At 45.8% G+C, this 16,220-nt stretch overlaps 18 non-coding genes and 1 pseudogene across 18 annotated transcripts; all 19 read left to right on the top strand.

Moving 5' to 3' along the window:
• Positions 1-5,436: 5,436 nt before the first annotated feature.
• Positions 5,437-5,555, top strand: LOC142998774 (5S ribosomal RNA). The gene has a single exon (XR_012963068.1). It is a non-coding gene; the product is annotated as a 5S ribosomal RNA (ribosomal RNA).
• A 445-nt stretch (positions 5,556-6,000) lies between these two features.
• Positions 6,001-6,119, top strand: LOC142997161 (5S ribosomal RNA). The gene has a single exon (XR_012961896.1). It is a non-coding gene; the product is annotated as a 5S ribosomal RNA (ribosomal RNA).
• Positions 6,120-6,364: 245 nt separating this feature from the next.
• LOC142998919 (5S ribosomal RNA) lies at positions 6,365-6,483 on the top strand. The gene has a single exon (XR_012963205.1). It is a non-coding gene; the product is annotated as a 5S ribosomal RNA (ribosomal RNA).
• A 245-nt stretch (positions 6,484-6,728) lies between these two features.
• LOC142997284 (5S ribosomal RNA) lies at positions 6,729-6,847 on the top strand. Its single transcript, XR_012962017.1, has one exon. It is a non-coding gene; the product is annotated as a 5S ribosomal RNA (ribosomal RNA).
• A 460-nt stretch (positions 6,848-7,307) lies between these two features.
• LOC142997441 (5S ribosomal RNA) lies at positions 7,308-7,426 on the top strand. The gene has a single exon (XR_012962167.1). It is a non-coding gene; the product is annotated as a 5S ribosomal RNA (ribosomal RNA).
• Positions 7,427-7,671: 245 nt separating this feature from the next.
• Positions 7,672-7,790, top strand: LOC142998918 (5S ribosomal RNA). The gene has a single exon (XR_012963204.1). It is a non-coding gene; the product is annotated as a 5S ribosomal RNA (ribosomal RNA).
• Positions 7,791-8,035: 245 nt separating this feature from the next.
• Positions 8,036-8,154, top strand: LOC142998917 (5S ribosomal RNA). The gene has a single exon (XR_012963203.1). It is a non-coding gene; the product is annotated as a 5S ribosomal RNA (ribosomal RNA).
• Positions 8,155-8,599: 445 nt separating this feature from the next.
• LOC142997711 (5S ribosomal RNA) lies at positions 8,600-8,718 on the top strand. The gene has a single exon (XR_012962423.1). It is a non-coding gene; the product is annotated as a 5S ribosomal RNA (ribosomal RNA).
• Positions 8,719-9,178: 460 nt separating this feature from the next.
• On the top strand, positions 9,179-9,297 carry LOC142997476 (5S ribosomal RNA). The gene has a single exon (XR_012962200.1). It is a non-coding gene; the product is annotated as a 5S ribosomal RNA (ribosomal RNA).
• A 241-nt stretch (positions 9,298-9,538) lies between these two features.
• Positions 9,539-9,657, top strand: LOC142997975 (5S ribosomal RNA). The gene has a single exon (XR_012962677.1). It is a non-coding gene; the product is annotated as a 5S ribosomal RNA (ribosomal RNA).
• A 460-nt stretch (positions 9,658-10,117) lies between these two features.
• On the top strand, positions 10,118-10,236 carry LOC142997365 (5S ribosomal RNA). The gene has a single exon (XR_012962093.1). It is a non-coding gene; the product is annotated as a 5S ribosomal RNA (ribosomal RNA).
• Positions 10,237-10,481: 245 nt separating this feature from the next.
• Positions 10,482-10,600, top strand: LOC142998916 (5S ribosomal RNA). The gene has a single exon (XR_012963202.1). It is a non-coding gene; the product is annotated as a 5S ribosomal RNA (ribosomal RNA).
• Positions 10,601-10,845: 245 nt separating this feature from the next.
• On the top strand, positions 10,846-10,964 carry LOC142998269 (5S ribosomal RNA; annotated as a pseudogene).
• Positions 10,965-11,410: 446 nt separating this feature from the next.
• Positions 11,411-11,529, top strand: LOC142997176 (5S ribosomal RNA). Its single transcript, XR_012961911.1, has one exon. It is a non-coding gene; the product is annotated as a 5S ribosomal RNA (ribosomal RNA).
• A 241-nt stretch (positions 11,530-11,770) lies between these two features.
• Positions 11,771-11,889, top strand: LOC142997970 (5S ribosomal RNA). Its single transcript, XR_012962672.1, has one exon. It is a non-coding gene; the product is annotated as a 5S ribosomal RNA (ribosomal RNA).
• Positions 11,890-12,335: 446 nt separating this feature from the next.
• LOC142997175 (5S ribosomal RNA) lies at positions 12,336-12,454 on the top strand. The gene has a single exon (XR_012961910.1). It is a non-coding gene; the product is annotated as a 5S ribosomal RNA (ribosomal RNA).
• A 245-nt stretch (positions 12,455-12,699) lies between these two features.
• LOC142997513 (5S ribosomal RNA) lies at positions 12,700-12,818 on the top strand. Its single transcript, XR_012962236.1, has one exon. It is a non-coding gene; the product is annotated as a 5S ribosomal RNA (ribosomal RNA).
• A 463-nt stretch (positions 12,819-13,281) lies between these two features.
• LOC142997174 (5S ribosomal RNA) lies at positions 13,282-13,400 on the top strand. The gene has a single exon (XR_012961909.1). It is a non-coding gene; the product is annotated as a 5S ribosomal RNA (ribosomal RNA).
• A 245-nt stretch (positions 13,401-13,645) lies between these two features.
• LOC142997512 (5S ribosomal RNA) lies at positions 13,646-13,764 on the top strand. Its single transcript, XR_012962235.1, has one exon. It is a non-coding gene; the product is annotated as a 5S ribosomal RNA (ribosomal RNA).
• The last annotated feature ends 2,456 nt before the right edge of the window (positions 13,765-16,220 follow it).

Genomic DNA, 16,220 nt, shown 5'->3' with positions numbered 1-16,220 from the left:
TTGGACAGACCGCGATCATGCCAAGGAGTTATGTAATGATGAGCTGGTGGTCTCGTTTCTGGGGCTGCCGGCGTATATCACGGACAGCGTCATTCTGGGCAAGCTGAACAGCTGGGGAGTGAGTGCAGTATCCCCGATCATCAGGAGAATGTGGCCGGGAACTAGAATTGCTGACGGAACAAGATACGTGAAAGTTAAATTCACGGAGACGGTCCAATCACTTTCATATTCGACCAAGTTTGAGACGGCTTTTGGAGCAGAGTTCTTCAGAGTTTTGCACGACAAACAGGTGAAAGTGTGCAGACAGTGCATACAGACTGGTCATATCCTGAGGGACTGTCCAGATTTCCTTTGTAGAAAATGTGGAGAGCAGGGGCACTATGCAAGGGAGTGCATGGGCAGAGGGAACAAATGCCAGAGCTGCAAAAAGGAGAGCAGCAGATGTGTTTGTGAGGACGTTGATCATGCTCCAGGGACGGGAGGAAAGCAACGTGAGGAGCAGGAAGAATCGAGAGAGAATATCTCTGAGAGGGAGGAGACCGAGAAGGATCGTGCGGAGGGGGAAGCGGAGAAAGGAAGAGACATACTGGAGTCGGACGGAGAGCAAGGAATGGAGGTGAGAGGATCGACAGCTGAGGTGCCGGGACATGGAGACGCAGCAGAGAGGCAGAGTGTGGATACATCGGAGAGAAAGGAGAGGAAGGTGAAAATTGTTCAACTTCAGCGGCCCCCAGAATCAGACTCAGAGATATGCTTGACGGGGTCTCAAGAGTCGGGGAACTCGGAGTCTGATATGGACCTCGGAAACAGCCAGGAGCTGGGGAAGAGAAGACTGCAATGGATGCTGAAGACAAGGGGATCAAAAAGAGGAAAAAGTAAGACGTGAACTGTAGCATAAAGATGATGGGCCTGATTTATCTCTATGTATTTACAATGTTAAAAATACTATCGCAAAACACAAACGGCTTAAGATGTATTAACAAGATGCGAGATGTTTTAAGGGTGGATACTTTTGACATCCTCTGTGTACAAGAGACTAAGTGGACAAGGGAGTGGAGAAGCTATCTGAGGGATACATGGGCTGGAAAAGTGTGGGCAAACAACGGTGTAAATGGACGAGCCGGAGTCGCTATTTTTGCTAAAGGAGATAAGATCCAAAATGTTAAGGAAATAGTGAAGGATGATGAGGGAAGGGTGATCGGTATTGAATTTATTTACAGGAATGTGCTTTACAAACTTTTGAATATTTATGCACCGAATGAGGACAACAAGCCTGGAATTTTCTTTGATCAACTAAAACCGCATTTGGGAGGGAACATTTGTGTAGTGGGGGATTTTAACTGTGCACTTACGAGGTTGGATATATCAAGCAACAATACATACAAAAGTGATATAAGTAGGAAATCGCTTAATGAGCTTTTTGACTATTTCAACCTGGTAGATCTGTGGAGGGTGCGCAATATGGGAGAAAGGGGCTTTTCCAGACGACAGACGGTTCTGGGGAAACTTAAACAGTCCAGGATTGACTTATGTCTATTAGCATCTGGGCTGGAAAAAAAGATTTCAAAATGCTGGTATGAGTTCACAGGGTTTAGCGATCATGCAAGGTTATGGGTGGAGCTGGGGGAGAAAGAGCACAAAGGTGGAGGGTTATGGTGTTTAAATAACAGTGTTTTGCTGGATGGAAAATATAGGGAGAAAGTTGAAAATCTACTGAAAGAAAGAAAAAGAGAACTGCAGGGTGAGGGTTGTATAAATATGGGGGAGTGGTGGGAGGAGGTGAAATTGCACATCAAAAAAGTGACAATAAACTATTGTAAAAATAAAATGGAGAAGGAAAGAAGGACTGAGTATAGTTTAAGAGACCAGATTAATAAAGAGCTGGAAAGGTCGATTGCAGAGGAAAACTTCAACAATCTAAAATATCTCATGCTGAGAAAACAATTAGATGAGCTTGAGAAGAAACGGAGCAGAGGGGCAGCTATCAGATCAAGGATGAAGGATATCTTAGAAGGGGAAAAGAATACAAGTTTCTTTTTAGGGCTTGAAAAAAGACAGCAAAAGAAAGCTCATCTGCAAAACCTGAAAAATGAAGAGGGTAAGACAATGGAGAAGACAGGGGAAATGCTGGAGGTGGCTCATAAACATTTTAAAAAACTTTTTTCAAAGATGGAGGTAAACTCTACAGACCACAGTGTTTTTGAAGGGATAGAAAAAAAATTAGGGGAAGAGGACAGAGCAGACTGTGATAAAAACATAACAGAGGAAGAATTGGAAAGAGCAATAAATGGTTTGAATAAGAACAAAAGTCCAGGGCTGGATGGGTTATCGGGGGAATTTTACATCACCTTTAAACAGGTGATAAAGCCAATTCTCCTGAGAATCTTTCAATGCATGGAGCGGGAGGGGAAAGCATCTGGGGACTTCTTCACGGGGCTAATCCGAGTGGTGTATAAGAATAAGGGTGACAAAGGTGATTTGGGGAATTATAGGCCAATTAGTCTGCTAAATACAGATTATAAAATACTGGCTAAAATCCTGGCAAACAGATTGAAGGAGGTGATAGGCACAGTGGTGAATCCCTGTCAGTGTTATGGTGTGGTAGGGAGAGACATTAGTGACATCATCTTATCGATCCAGGACATCTTTGACAAAATGAATCAGAAGGGAGGGCTGTACATAGGGGTTGATTTAGAGAAGGCGTTTGATAGGGTGGATCATGATTTTTTGTTTAAAACACTGGGAAAGATGGGTTTCGGGGAAGGTTTCACTAAATGGATTAGGTTAATATATAGGAATGCCATCAGTAGGGTGAAAATAAACGGGAGGTTAACTGAGAGCTTCGCTCTGGAGAGGTCAATCAGGCAAGGATGCCCGCTTTCAGCTATGTTATACTCCATAGCGGCAGAACCCTTGTCTGCCCTCATTAGGAGGGACCCAGGGATTTTGGGGATTGAAATGGAAGATAAAACGGACACGAAAATCTACCAGTACGCAGATGACATAAGTATTACGGTTAGGGATGAGAGGAGTGTAGACAGGGTGCTGCAGCATTTAGAGTGCTATGAGAGGGCATCTGGGGCCAAAATCAATGGGAAAAAAACCGAGCTAATGGGCTTTGGTGATGGTTTCGATTGTGTAAATAAATGGAATTTTGTAAAGAGAAATGAAATGGTGAAGGTTTTGGGTGTATACGTAGGTAAGAATCGAGATGCAGCAACAAAACAAACGTGGGGTGAAATAGAGGGAAAAATCAAAATGCGATTGGATTTCTGGTCCGGGAGGAAATTGAATCTAAGGGGTAAAGTGATAGTAACTAACGCCCTCCTCCTGTCCAAGTGTCAGTATGCGCTAAGAGTCTGTGAAATGCCGGACAGGGTAATAGGAAAGCTGAATGACATGATGAGTGCTTTCATCTGGAATAAAAAACAGCATTTGATAGCCAGGAAGGTGCTCATCAATGGGCAGAAGGAGGGCGGTTTGAAATTGGTGGACCTGAAAAGTAAAAAGCTTAGTGCACGGATTCGACTGTTAGGGAAATTTATGGGAAACGCAAAGATTTACGCGTGGCAGAAGTGCCTCGACTCTTGCCTACAGGGGTGGGATAATAGAGGAGTGTTTAATCTATGTAGGGAAACGGAGCAAAGGGAAAGAGCACAGGTTAATGCATTTACAGGGGAAATACTTGAAGCGTGGAATATTTTACTGGGGGATTTAAAGTTTAGATGTGAGACTGCGGAGCAGGTGTTACACCAACCAGTTTTCAGAAATCCGGCAATAAGGTGTCAGGGGAAGGTATTTTCAGGGAGGTACTTGGAGGAACTAGGTTTAAATCAGGTGAAGCACTTTATCCAAAGAGGTGGTGGATTTCTGCAGGAGGAAGTAATCCAGGAGGTTAGGGGAAGATTAGGGAAAGTGAGACCAATAGAGATCAAAAGACTATGCCAGAGAATTTTAGAGGGGTTACCTCGTAGCTGGGTGGCGCTGGTGAAGGGGAGGAGGGCAGAGAAGGCTCTGGAGTTGGTCAGTTTCTCCCTCATCCAAGGAGGGAAAGAGCATGACATACGATCAGTTAACTCCAAGATACTATATAGAGTGTTTTTGGGAAAGGAAAAGAAGAAAGCGGCAGCTGAGGAAGTATGGCTAAGGCAGTTCCATGGGCTTCAGAGGGAGCACATTTGGTCAGATCTAAATGTGAAGTTCATTTCATCAGAGTGCTTTGATACAAATTTCAGGCTCAGACACAATAGAATATTTGTCAATTTGGTGCTAAACCAGATAAATAGACTCAACAGCAAGGTTTGTGATATATGTGAGGTGGAAGTGGAGACATTTAGGCACTTTATTTTTGAATGTAAGGAGTTAAAAGTGTTTTTTGAGAAACTGGACCAATGCTTTCAAAAATGTAGAGTCACAATCACGGAAAAGGAAAAATGGGAGAGGTTTTTTCTATTTGGGTATAAGGAAAGGAAAGCAGGGGTGAACAAATGGCTTATCAATTACATTCTGAGTTATGCCAAACATGTCATCAGACTTCGGAGAAACTATTCACATTTCGAGGACAAAAAAGTGAACATCTGGAGATTTTTCTGTAACTTTATGAAAAGGAATGTGAGTCTGCTGTGGGATGGTGGGGACAAGAATTTCAAACAAAAGGTGCTGGAAGATAACTGTCTATTTGTGTGTGGAAATCAGGGTGGGGTGCAAATGTCAATAGGTCAAGGGTGAGGGGTGATGGGTGAAGGAAAAAAAAAAAGAAAAAAAAAAAGATGTGATGAATGGTGTTATGGATTGTTGGAAATAATTGGATTTGATTTGAAATGACTTGTATTTACTTGTGTAAAATGTATTTGTAAAAATATTTATTTTTTGATAATAAAAGAGAAAAAAAAAAACACGCCCGATCTCGTCTGATCTCGGAAGCTAAGCAGCATCAGGCAAGGTTCGTACTTGGATGGGAGACCGCCTGGGAATACCCGGTGCAGTAAGCATTTTGGCCCTCTGAGCAGCAGGCCTCACCTGGTCCTCCTCCCTCATGTTTAACTCCCTCTGTGAACACCCAATTTCCCTCGGGAGAACAAAGTTGTATCTTATGTTATCTTATATGAAATCATACATTCAGAAAATGAGTATTGCACATGGGCATAATATGAGATGATTGAATGCACATGAGGAGTGAAGTACACGAGCCACTGTGTGACGATGATGATGATGATGATGAAAGTGAGCGTCAGAGATGTAAGTGGTCCCTCTGTATGTTCTATGTGATGATTATCAGTTTCATTAGGTAAGACTTCATTATCCAGAAATGTGTGTTTCTGGTGAAGGCATCATGTAAATTGTGATATACATGAACTTGAGTGTAGTCATGTGTACACGGTGACTTGAACTTGGTCTGTCTCACCTATAAAGAGCCTCTGTGTGGCTGCTCTCCTCGTTTACGGCCATACCACTCTGAACATGCCCGATCTCGTCTGATCTCGGAAGCTAAGCAGCGTCGGGCCAGGTTAGTACTTGGATGGGAGACCGCCTGGGAATACCCGGTGCCGTAAGCATTTTGGCCCTCTGAGCAGCAGGCCTCACCTGGTCCTCCTCCCTCATGTTTCACTCCCTCTGTCAACACCCAAAGTCCCTCAGGAAAATAAAGTTGTATCTTATCTTATCTTATATGAAAGCATACATTCAGAAAATGAGTATTGCACATGGGCATAATATGAGATGATTGAATGCACATGAGGAGTGAAGTACACGAGCCACTGTGTGACAATGATGATGATGAGGATGAAAGTGAGCGTAAGAGATGTAAGTGGTCCCTCTGTATGTTCTATGTGATGATTATCAGTTTCATTAGGTAAGACTTCATTATCCAGAAATGTGTGTTTCTGATAAAGGCATCATGTAAATTGTGATATACATGAACTTGAGTGTAGTCATGTGTACACGGTGACTTGAACTGGGTCTGTCTCACCTATAAAGAGCCTCTGTGTGGCTGCTCTCCTCGTTTATGGCCATACCACTCTGAACACGCCCGATCTCGTCTGATCTCGGAAGCTAATCAGCGTCGGGCCAGGTTAGTACTTGGATGGGAGACCGCCTGGGAATACCCGGTGCCGTAAGCATTTTGGCCCTCTGAGCAGCAGGCCTCACCTGGTCCTCCTCCCTCATGTTTCACTCCCTCTGTCAACACGCAATTTCCCTCGGGAGAATAAAGTTGTATCTTATCTTATCTGAAATGTTAGTGTTCTTCTGATGAAGGCATCATGTAAATTGTGATATACATGAACTTGAGTGTAGTCATGCGTACACGGTGACTTGAACTGGGTCTGTCTCACCTATAAAGAGCCTCTGTGTGGCTCCTCTCCTTGTTTACGGCCAGACCACTCTGAACACGCCCGATCTCGTCTGATCTCGGAAGCTAAGCAGCGTCGGGCCAGGTTAGTACTTGGATGGGAGACCGCCTGGGAATACCCGGTGCCGTAAGCATTTTGGCCCTCTGAGCAGCAGGCCTCACCTGGTCCTCCTCCCTCATGTTTCACTCCCTCTGTGAACACGCAATTTCCCTCGGGAGAACAAAGTTGTATCTTATCTTATCTGAAATGTTAGTGTTCTTCTGATGAAGGCATCATGTAAATTGTGATATACATGAACTTGAGTGTAGTCATGCGTACACGGTGACTTGAACTGGGTCTGTCTCACCTATAAAGAGCCTCTGTGTGGCTCCTCTCCTCGTTTACGGCCAGACCACTCTGAACACGCCTGATCTCGTCTGATCTCGGAAGCTAAGCAGCGTCGGGCCAGGTTAGTACTTGGATGGGAGACCGCCTGGGAATACCCGGTGCCGTAAGCATTTTGGCCGTCTGAGCAGCAGGCCTCACCTGGTCCTCCTCCCTCATGTTTCACTCCCTCTGTCAACACCCAATGTCCCTCAGGAGAATAAAGTTGTATCTTATCTTATCTTATATGAAAGCATACATTCAGAAAATGAGTATTGCACATGGGCATAATATGAGATGATTGAATGCACATGAGGAGTGAAGTACACGAGCCACTGTGTGACGATGATGATGATGATGATGATGATGATGAGGATAAAAGTGAGCGCCAGAGATGTAAGTGGTCCCTCTGTATGTTCTATGTGATGATTATTAGTTTCATTAGGTAAGACTTCATTATCCAGAAATGTGTGTTTCTGATAAAGGCATCATGTAAATTGTGATATACATGAACTTGAGTGTAGTCATGTGTACACGGTGACTTGAACTGGGTCTGTCTCACCTATAAAGAGCCTCTGTGTGGCTGCTCTCCTCGTTTACGGCCATACCACTCTGAACATGCCCGATCTCATCTGATCTCGGAAGCTAATCAGCGTCGGGCCAGGTTAGTACTTGGATGGGAGACCGCCTGGGAATACCCGGTGCCGTACGCATTTTGGCCCTCTGAGCAGCAGGCCTCACCTGGTCCTCCTCCCTCATGTTTCACTCCCTCTGTCAACACGCAATTTCCCTCGGGAGAATAAAGTTGTATCTTATCTTATCTGAAATGTTAGTGTTCTTCTGATGAAGGCATCATGTAAATTGTGAAATACATGAACTTGAGTGTAGTCATGCGTACACGGTGACTTGAACTGGGTCTGTCTCACCTATAAAGAGCCTCTGTGTGGCTCCTCTCCTCGTTTACGGCCAGACCACTCTGAACACGCCCGATCTCGTCTGATCTCGGAAGCTAAGCAGCGTCGGGCCAGGTTAGTACTTGGATGGGAGACCGCCTGGGAATACCCGGTGCCGTAAGCATTTTGGTCGTCTGAGCAGCAGGCCTCACCTGGTCCTCCTCCCTCATGTTTCACTCCCTCTGTGAACACGCAATTTCCCTCGGGAGAACAAAGTTGTATCTTATCTTATCTGAAATGTTAGTGTTCTTCTGATGAAGGCATCATGTAAATTGTGATATACATGAACTTGAGTGTAGTCATGCGTACACGGTGACTTGAACTGGGTCTGTCTCACCTATAAAGAGCCTCTGTGTGGCTCCTCTCCTCGTTTACGGCCAGACCACTCTGAACACGCCCGATCTCGTCTGATCTCGGAAGCTAAGCAGCGTCGGGCCAGGTTAGTACTTGGATGGGAGACCGCCTGGGAATACCCGGTGCCGTAAGCATTTTGGCCGTCTGAGCAGCAGGCCTCACCTGGTCCTCCTCCCTCATGTTTCACTCCCTCTGTCAACACCCAATGTCCCTCAGGAGAATAAAGTTGTATCTTATCTTATCTTATATGAAAGCATACATTCAGAAAATGAGTATTGCACATGGGCATAATATGAGATGATTGAATGCACATGAGGAGTGAGGTACACGAGCCACTGTGTGACAATGATGATGATGAGGATGAATGTGAGCGTCAGAGATGTAAGTGGTCCCTCTGTATGTTCTATGTGATGATTATCAGTTTCATTAGGTAAGACTTCATTATCCAGAAATGTGTGTTTCTGATAAAGGCATCATGTAAATTGTGATATACATGAACTTGAGTGTAGTCATGCCTACACGGTGATTTGAACTGGGTCTGTCTCACCTATAAAGAGCCTCTGTGTGGCTCCTCTACTCGTTTACGGCCATACCACTCTGAACACGCCTGATCTCGTCTGATCTTGGAAGCTAAGCAGCATCGGGCCAGGTTAGTACTTGGATGGGAGACCCCCTGGGAATACCCGGTGCCGTAAGCATTTTGGCCCTCTGAGCAGCAGGCCTCACCTGGTCCTCCTCCCTCATGTTTCACTCCCTCTGTCAACACCCAATGTCCCTCAGGAGAATAAAGTTGTATCTTATCTTATCTTATATGAAAGCATACATTCAGAAAATGAGTATTGCACATGGGCATAATATGAGATGATTGAATGCCCATGAGGAGTGAAGTACACGAGCCACTGTGTGACGATGATGATGATGATGATGATGATGATGAGGATAAAAGTGAGCGCCAGAGATGTAAGTGGTCCCTCTGTATGTTCTATGTGATGATTATCAGTTTCATTAGGTAAGACTTCATTATCCAGAAATGTGTGTATCTGATGAAGGCATCATGTAAATTGTGATATACATGAACTTGAGTGTAGTCATGTGTACACGGTGACTTGAACTGGGTCTGTCTCACCTATAAAGAGCCTCTGTGTGGCTTCTCTCCTCGTTTACGTCCATACCACTCTGAACACGCCCGATCTCGTCTGATCTCGGAAGCTAATCAGCGTCGGGCCAGGTTAGTACTTGGATGGGAGACCGCCTGGGAATACCGGGTGCCGTAAGCATTTTGGCCCTCTGAGCAGCAGGCCTCACCTGGTCCTCCTCCCTCATGTTTCACTCCCTCTGTCAACACGCAATTTCCCTCGGGAGAATAAAGTTGTATCTTATCTTATCTGAAATGTGTGTTTATGATGAAGGCATCATGTCAATTGTGATATACATGAACTTGAGTGTAGTTATGTGTACACGGTGACTTGAACTGGGTCTGTCTTACCTATAAAGAGCCTCTGAGTGGCTGCTTTCCTCGTTTAAGGCCATACCACTCTGAACACGCCCGATCTCGTCTGATCTCGGAAGCTAAGCAGCGTCGGGCCAGGTTAGTACTTGGATGGGAGACTGCCTGGGAATACCCGGTGCAGTAAGCATTTTGGCCCTCTGAGCAGCAGGCCTCACCTGGTCCTCCTCCCTCATGTTTCACTCCCTCTGTCAACACCCAATGTCCCTCAGGAGAATAAAGTTGTATCTTATCTTATCTTATATGAAATCATACATTCAGAAAATGAGTATTGCACATGGGCATAATATGAGATGATTGAATGCACATGAGGAGTGAAGTACACGAGCCACTGTGTGACGATGATGATGATGATGATGATGATGATGAGGATAAAAGTGAGCGCCAGAGATGTAAGTGGTCCCTCTGTATGTTCTATGTGATGATTATCAGTTTCATTAGGTAAGACTTCATTATCCAGAAATGTGTGTTTCTGATGAAGGCATCATGTAAATTGTGATATACATGAACTTGAGTGTAGTCATGTGTACACGGTGACTTGAACTGGGTCTGTCTCACCTATAAAGAGCCTCTGTGTGGCTGCTCTCCTCGTTTACGGCCATACCACTCTGAACATGCCCGATCTCGTCTGATCTCGGAAGCTAATCAGCGTCGGGCCAGGTAAGTACTTGGATGGGAGACCGCCTGGGAATACCCGGTGCCGTAAGCATTTTGGCCCTCTGAGCAGCAGGCCTCACCTGGTCCTCCTCCCTCATGTTTCACTCCCTCTGTGAACACGCAATTTCCCTCGGGAGAACAAAGTTGTATCTTATCTTATCTGAAATGTTAGTGTTCTTCTGATGAAGGCATCATGTAAATTGTGATATACATGAACTTGAGTGTAGTCATGCGTACACGGTGACTTGAACTGGGTCTGTCTCACCTATAAAGAGCCTCTGTGTGGCTCCTCTCCTCGTTTACGGCCAGACCACTCTGAACACGCCCGATCTCGTCTGATCTCGGAAGCTAAGCAGCGTCGGGCCAGGTTAGTACTTGGATGGGAGACCGCCTGGGAATACCCGGTGCCGTAAGCATTTTGGCCGTCTGAGCAGCAGGCCTCACCTGGTCCTCCTCCCTCATGTTTCACTCCCTCTGTGAACACGCAATTTCCCTCAGGAGAACAAAGTTGTATCTTATCTTATCTGAAATGTTAGTGTTCTTCTGATGAAGGCATCATGTAAATTGTGATATACATGAACTTGAGTGTAGTCATGCGTACACGGTGACTTGAACTGGGTCTGTCTCACCTATAAAGAGCCTCTGTGTGGCTCCTCTCCTCGTTTACGGCCATACCACTCTGAACAAGCCTGATCTCGTCTGATCTTGGAAGCTAAGCAGCATCGGGCCAGCTTAGTACTTGGATGGGAGACCCCCTAGGAATACCCGGTGCCGTAAGCATTTTGGCCCTCTGAGCAGCAGGCCTCACCTGGTCCTCCTCCCTCATGTTTCACTCCCTCTGTCAACACCCAATGTCCCTCAGGAGAATAAAGTTGTATCTTATCTTATCTTATATGAAAGCATACATTCAGAAAATGAGTATTGCACATGGGCATAATATGAGATGATTGAATGCACATGAGGAGTGAAGTACACGAGCCACTGTGTGACAATGATGATGATGAGGATGAAAGTGAGCGTCAGAGATGTAAGTGGTCCCTCTGTATGTTCTATGTGATGATTATCAGTTTCATTAGGTAAGACTTCATTATCCAGAAATGTGGTGTTTCTGATAAAGGCATCATGTAAATTGTGATATACATGAACTTGAGTGTAGTCATGTGTACACGGTGACTTGAACTGGGTCTGTCTCAGCTATAAAGAGCCTCTGTGTGGCTGCTCTCCTCGTTTACGGCCATACCACTCTGAACACGCCCGATCTCGTCTGATCTCGGAAGCTAAGCAGCGTCGGGCCAGGTTAGTACTTGGATGGGAGACCGCCTGGGAATACCCGGTGCAGTAAGCATTTTGGCCCTCTGAGCAGCAGGCCTCACCTGGTCCTCCTCCCTCATGTTTCACTCCCTCTGTGAACATGCAATTTCCCTCGGGAGAATAAAGTTGTATCTTATCTTATCTGAAATGTGTGTATATGATGAAGGCATCATGTCAATTGTGATATACATGAACTTGAGTGTAGTCATGCGTACACGGTGACTTGAACTGGGTCTGTCTCACCTATAAAGAGCCTCTGTGTGGCTTCTCTCCTCGTTTACGTCCATACCACTCTGAACACGCCCGATCTCGTCTGATCTCGGAAGCTAATCAGCGTCGGGCCAGCTTAGTACTTGGATGGGAAACCGCCTGGGAATACCCGGTGCCGTAAGCATTTTGGCCCTCTGAGCAGCAGGCCTGACCTGGTCCTCCTCCCTCATGTTTCACTCCCTCTGTCAACACCCAATGTCCCTCAGGAGAATAAAGTTGTATCTTATCTTATCTTATATGAAATCATACATTCAGAAAATGAGTATTGCACATGGGCATAATATGAGATGATTGAATGCACATGAGGAGTGAAGTACACGAGCCACTGTGTGACAATGATGATGATGAGGATGAAAGTGAGCGTCAGAGATGTAAGTGGTCCCTCTGTATGTTCTATGTGATGATTATCAGTTTCATTAGGTAAGACTTCATTATCCAGAAATGTGGTGTTTCTGATAAAGGCATCATGTAAATTGTGATATACATGAACTTGAGTGTAGTCATGTGTACACGGTGACTTGAACTGGGTCTGTCTCAGCTATAAAGAGCCTCTGTGTGGCTGCTCTCCTCGTTTACGGCCATACCACTCTGAACACGCCCGATCTCGTCTGATCTCGGAAGCTAAGCAGCGTCGGGCCAGGTTAGTACTTGGATGGGAGACCGCCTGGGAATACCCGGTGCAGTAAGCATTTTGGCCCTCTGAGCAGCAGGCCTCACCTGGTCCTCCTCCCTCATGTTTCACTCCCTCTGTGAACACGCAATTTCCCTCGGGAGAACAAAGTTGTATCTTATCTTATCTGAAATGTTAGTGTTCTTCTGATGAAGGCATCATGTAAATTGTGATATACATGAACTTGAGTGTAGTCATGTGTACACGGTGACTTGAACTGGGTCTGTCTCACCTATAAAGAGCCTCTGTGTGGCTGCTCTCCTCGTTTACGGCCATACCACTCTGAACACGCCCGATCTCGTCTGATCTCGGAAGCTAAGCAGCGTCGGGCCAGGTTAGTACTTGGATGGGAGATCGCCTGGGAATACCCGGTGCAGTAAGCATTTTGGCCCTCTGAGCAGCAGGCCTCACCTGGTCCTCCTCCCTCATGTTTCACTCCCTCTGCCAACACCCAATGTCCCTCAGGAAAATAAAGTTGTATCTTATCTTATCTTATATGAAAGCATACATTCAGAAAGTGAGTATTGCACATGGGCATAATATGAGATGATTGAATGCACATGAGGAGTGAAGTACACGAGCCACTGTTTGACGATGATGGTGATGATGATGATGATGATGATGAGGATGAAAGTGAGCGCCAGAGATGTAAGTGGTCCCTCTGTTTGTTCTATGTGATGATTATCAGTTTCATTAGGTAAGACTTCATTATCCAGAAATGTGTGTTTCTGATGAAGTCATCATATAAATTGTGATATACATGAACTTGAGTGTAGTCATGTGTACCCGGTGACTTGAACTGGGTCTGTCTCACCTAAAAAGAGCCTCTGTGTGGCTGCTCTCCTCGTTTACGGCCATACCACTCTGAACACGCCCGATCTCGTCTGATCTCGGAAGCTAAGCAGCGTCGGGCCAGGTTAGTACTTGGATGGGAGACCGCCTGGGAATACCCGGTGCAGTAAGCATTTTGGCCCTCTGAGCAGCAGGCCTCACCTGGTCCTCCTCCCTCATGTTTCACTCCCTCTGTGAACACGCAATTTCCCTCGGGAGAACAAAGTTGTATCTTATCTTATCTGAAATGTTAGTGTTCTTCTGATGAAGGCATCATGTAAATTGTGATATACATGAACTTGAGTGTAGTCATGTGTACACGGTGACTTGAACTGGGTCTGTCTCACCTATAAAGAGCCTCTGTGTGGCTGCTCTCCTCGTTTACGGCCATACCACTCTGAACACGCCCGATCTCGTCTGATCTCGGAAGCTAAGCAGCGTCGGGCCAGGTTAGTACTTGGATGGGAGATCGCCTGGGAATACCCGGTGCAGTAAGCATTTTGGCCCTCTGAGCAGCAGGCCTCACCTGGTCCTCCTCCCTCATGTTTCACTCCCTCTGCCAACACCCAATGTCCCTCAGGAAAATAAAGTTGTATCTTATCTTATCTTATATGAAAGCATACATTCAGAAAGTGAGTATTGCACATGGGCATAATATGAGATGATTGAATGCACATGAGGAGTGAAGTACACGAGCCACTGTTTGACGATGATGGTGATGATGATGATGATGATGATGAGGATGAAAGTGAGCGCCAGAGATGTAAGTGGTCCCTCTGTTTGTTCTATGTGATGATTATCAGTTTCATTAGGTAAGACTTCATTATCCAGAAATGTGTGTTTCTGATGAAGTCATCATATAAATTGTGATATACATGAACTTGAGTGTAGTCATGTGTACCCGGTGACTTGAACTGGGTCTGTCTCACCTAAAAAGAGCCTCTGTGTGGCTGCTCTCCTCGTTTACGGCCATACCACTCTGAACACGGAAGTAAGAGGAGGTGTGTGTGAGCTCCAGGCGTGCGTGTATTTTGACTGATCCTGTGCGGCAATTTTGATTTTGAGTTTGAACTGTGGCGTTTCTTTAAGCCCAGATTTTTCGTTTCTTTGATAGCTCGGTTTTTGGAGCCACCCCCAGCAGTTTTGACTGTCTGGGGGACACTTTAAGTTATTTATTTGTTTGTTTGGTTTGTGTTTTCCTGATGGAAAATAGTTTATACTGTGCTCCAAGTATGGTCAGAACCAGAGGAAAGGGAGCCAGAGTCGCTGCACCGGGCCCGGACCGGACGGCCGAGGCAAACGAGCCGATGGTGAAAGACGATCGGGCGTACAGGACCGTGGACGGTCAGAATATGACGGGAGAAATGGAGGACACACGTGCGGTGACAGCGCCTGACGTAGCCGAAAATGCGGAAGGAGGAAGAGGGCAGGAGAGAGAAATCATCAGAGAGGAAGAGATACGGATTATTAAGGATAAAGCTGAAGAGTTTCAGCAAAATTTAACGCTCGCCCTGGAGCTGATTGGAGAAGATAAAGTGACCGCAATGGAGCTGATCCAGGCAATACAAGACACTTGTGGGAAAATCATCGCCTGCCGGTACACAGGCAGAAATAAATATGAGATCACAATGAATCACCCGAAGGGGAAAGAAAGACTATTGGACGGCATAAAAATTGGACAGACCGCGATCATGTCCAAGGAGTTATGTAATGATGAGCTGGTGGTCTCGTTTCTGGGGCTGCCGGCGTATATCACGGACAGCGTCATTCTGGGCAAGCTGAACAGCTGGGGAGTGAGTGCAGTATCCCCGATCATCAGGAGAATGTGGCCGGGAACTAGAATTGCTGACGGAACAAGATACGTGAAAGTTAAATTCACGGAGACGGTCCAATCACTTCCATATTCGACCAAGTTTGAGACGGCTTTTGGAGCAGAGTTCTTCAGAGTTTTGCACGACAAACAGGTGAAAGTGTGCAGACAGTGCATACAGACTGGTCATATCCTGAGGGACTGTCCAGATTTCCTTTGTAGAAAATGTGGAGAGCAGGGGCACTATGCAAGGGAGTGCATGGGCAGAGGGAACAAATGCCAGAGCTGCAAAAAGGAGAGCAGCAGATGTGTTTGTGAGGACGTTGATCATGCTCCAGGGACGGGAGGAAAGCAACGTGAGGAGCAGGAAGAATCGAGAGAGAATATCTCTGAGAGGGAGGAGACCGAGAAGGATCGTGCGGAGGGGGAAGCGGAGAAAGGAAGAGACATACTGGAGTCGGGCGGAGAGCAAGGAATGGAGGTGAGAGGATCGACAGCTGAGGTGCCGGGACATGGAGACGCAGCAGAGGGGCAGAGTGTGGATACATCGGAGAGAAAGGAGAGGAAGGTGAAAATTGTTCAACTTCAGCGGCCCCCAGAATCAGACTCAGAGATATGCTTGACGGGGTCTCAAGAGTCGGGGAACTCGGAGTCTGATATGGACCTCGGAAACAGCCAGGAGCTGGGGAAGAGAAGACTGCAATGGATGCTGAAGACAAGGGGATCAAAAAGAGGAAAAAGTAAGACGTGAACTGTAGCATAAAGATGATGGGCCTGATTTATCTCTATGTATTTACAATGTTAAAAATACTATCGCAAAACACAAACGGCTTAAGATGTATTAACAAGATGCGAGATGTTTTAAGGGTGGATACTTTTGACATCCTCTGTGTACAAGAGACTAAGTGGACAAGGGAGTGGAGAAGCTATCTGAGGGATACATGGGCTGGAAAAGTGTGGGCAAACAACGGTGTAAATGGACGAGCCGGAGTCGCTATTTTTGCTAAAGGAGATAAGATCCAAAATGTTAAGGAAATAGTGAAGGATGATGAGGGAAGGGTGATCGGTATTGAATTTATTTACAGGAATGTGCTTTACAAACTTTTGAATATTTATGCACCGAATGAGGACAACAAGCCTGGAA

The sequence above is a fragment of the Genypterus blacodes genome, unplaced genomic scaffold (assembly GCF_046128005.1).
Source record: "Genypterus blacodes isolate CSIRO-AG114 ecotype Tasmania unplaced genomic scaffold, CSIRO-AGI_Gbla_v1 ptg000039l_1, whole genome shotgun sequence".
In the NCBI taxonomy this organism is placed as follows: Eukaryota; Metazoa; Chordata; class Actinopteri; order Ophidiiformes; family Ophidiidae; genus Genypterus; species Genypterus blacodes.
Note: the sequence above shows the minus strand (reverse complement) of the source record. Positions and strands in the feature narration are given on the sequence as shown.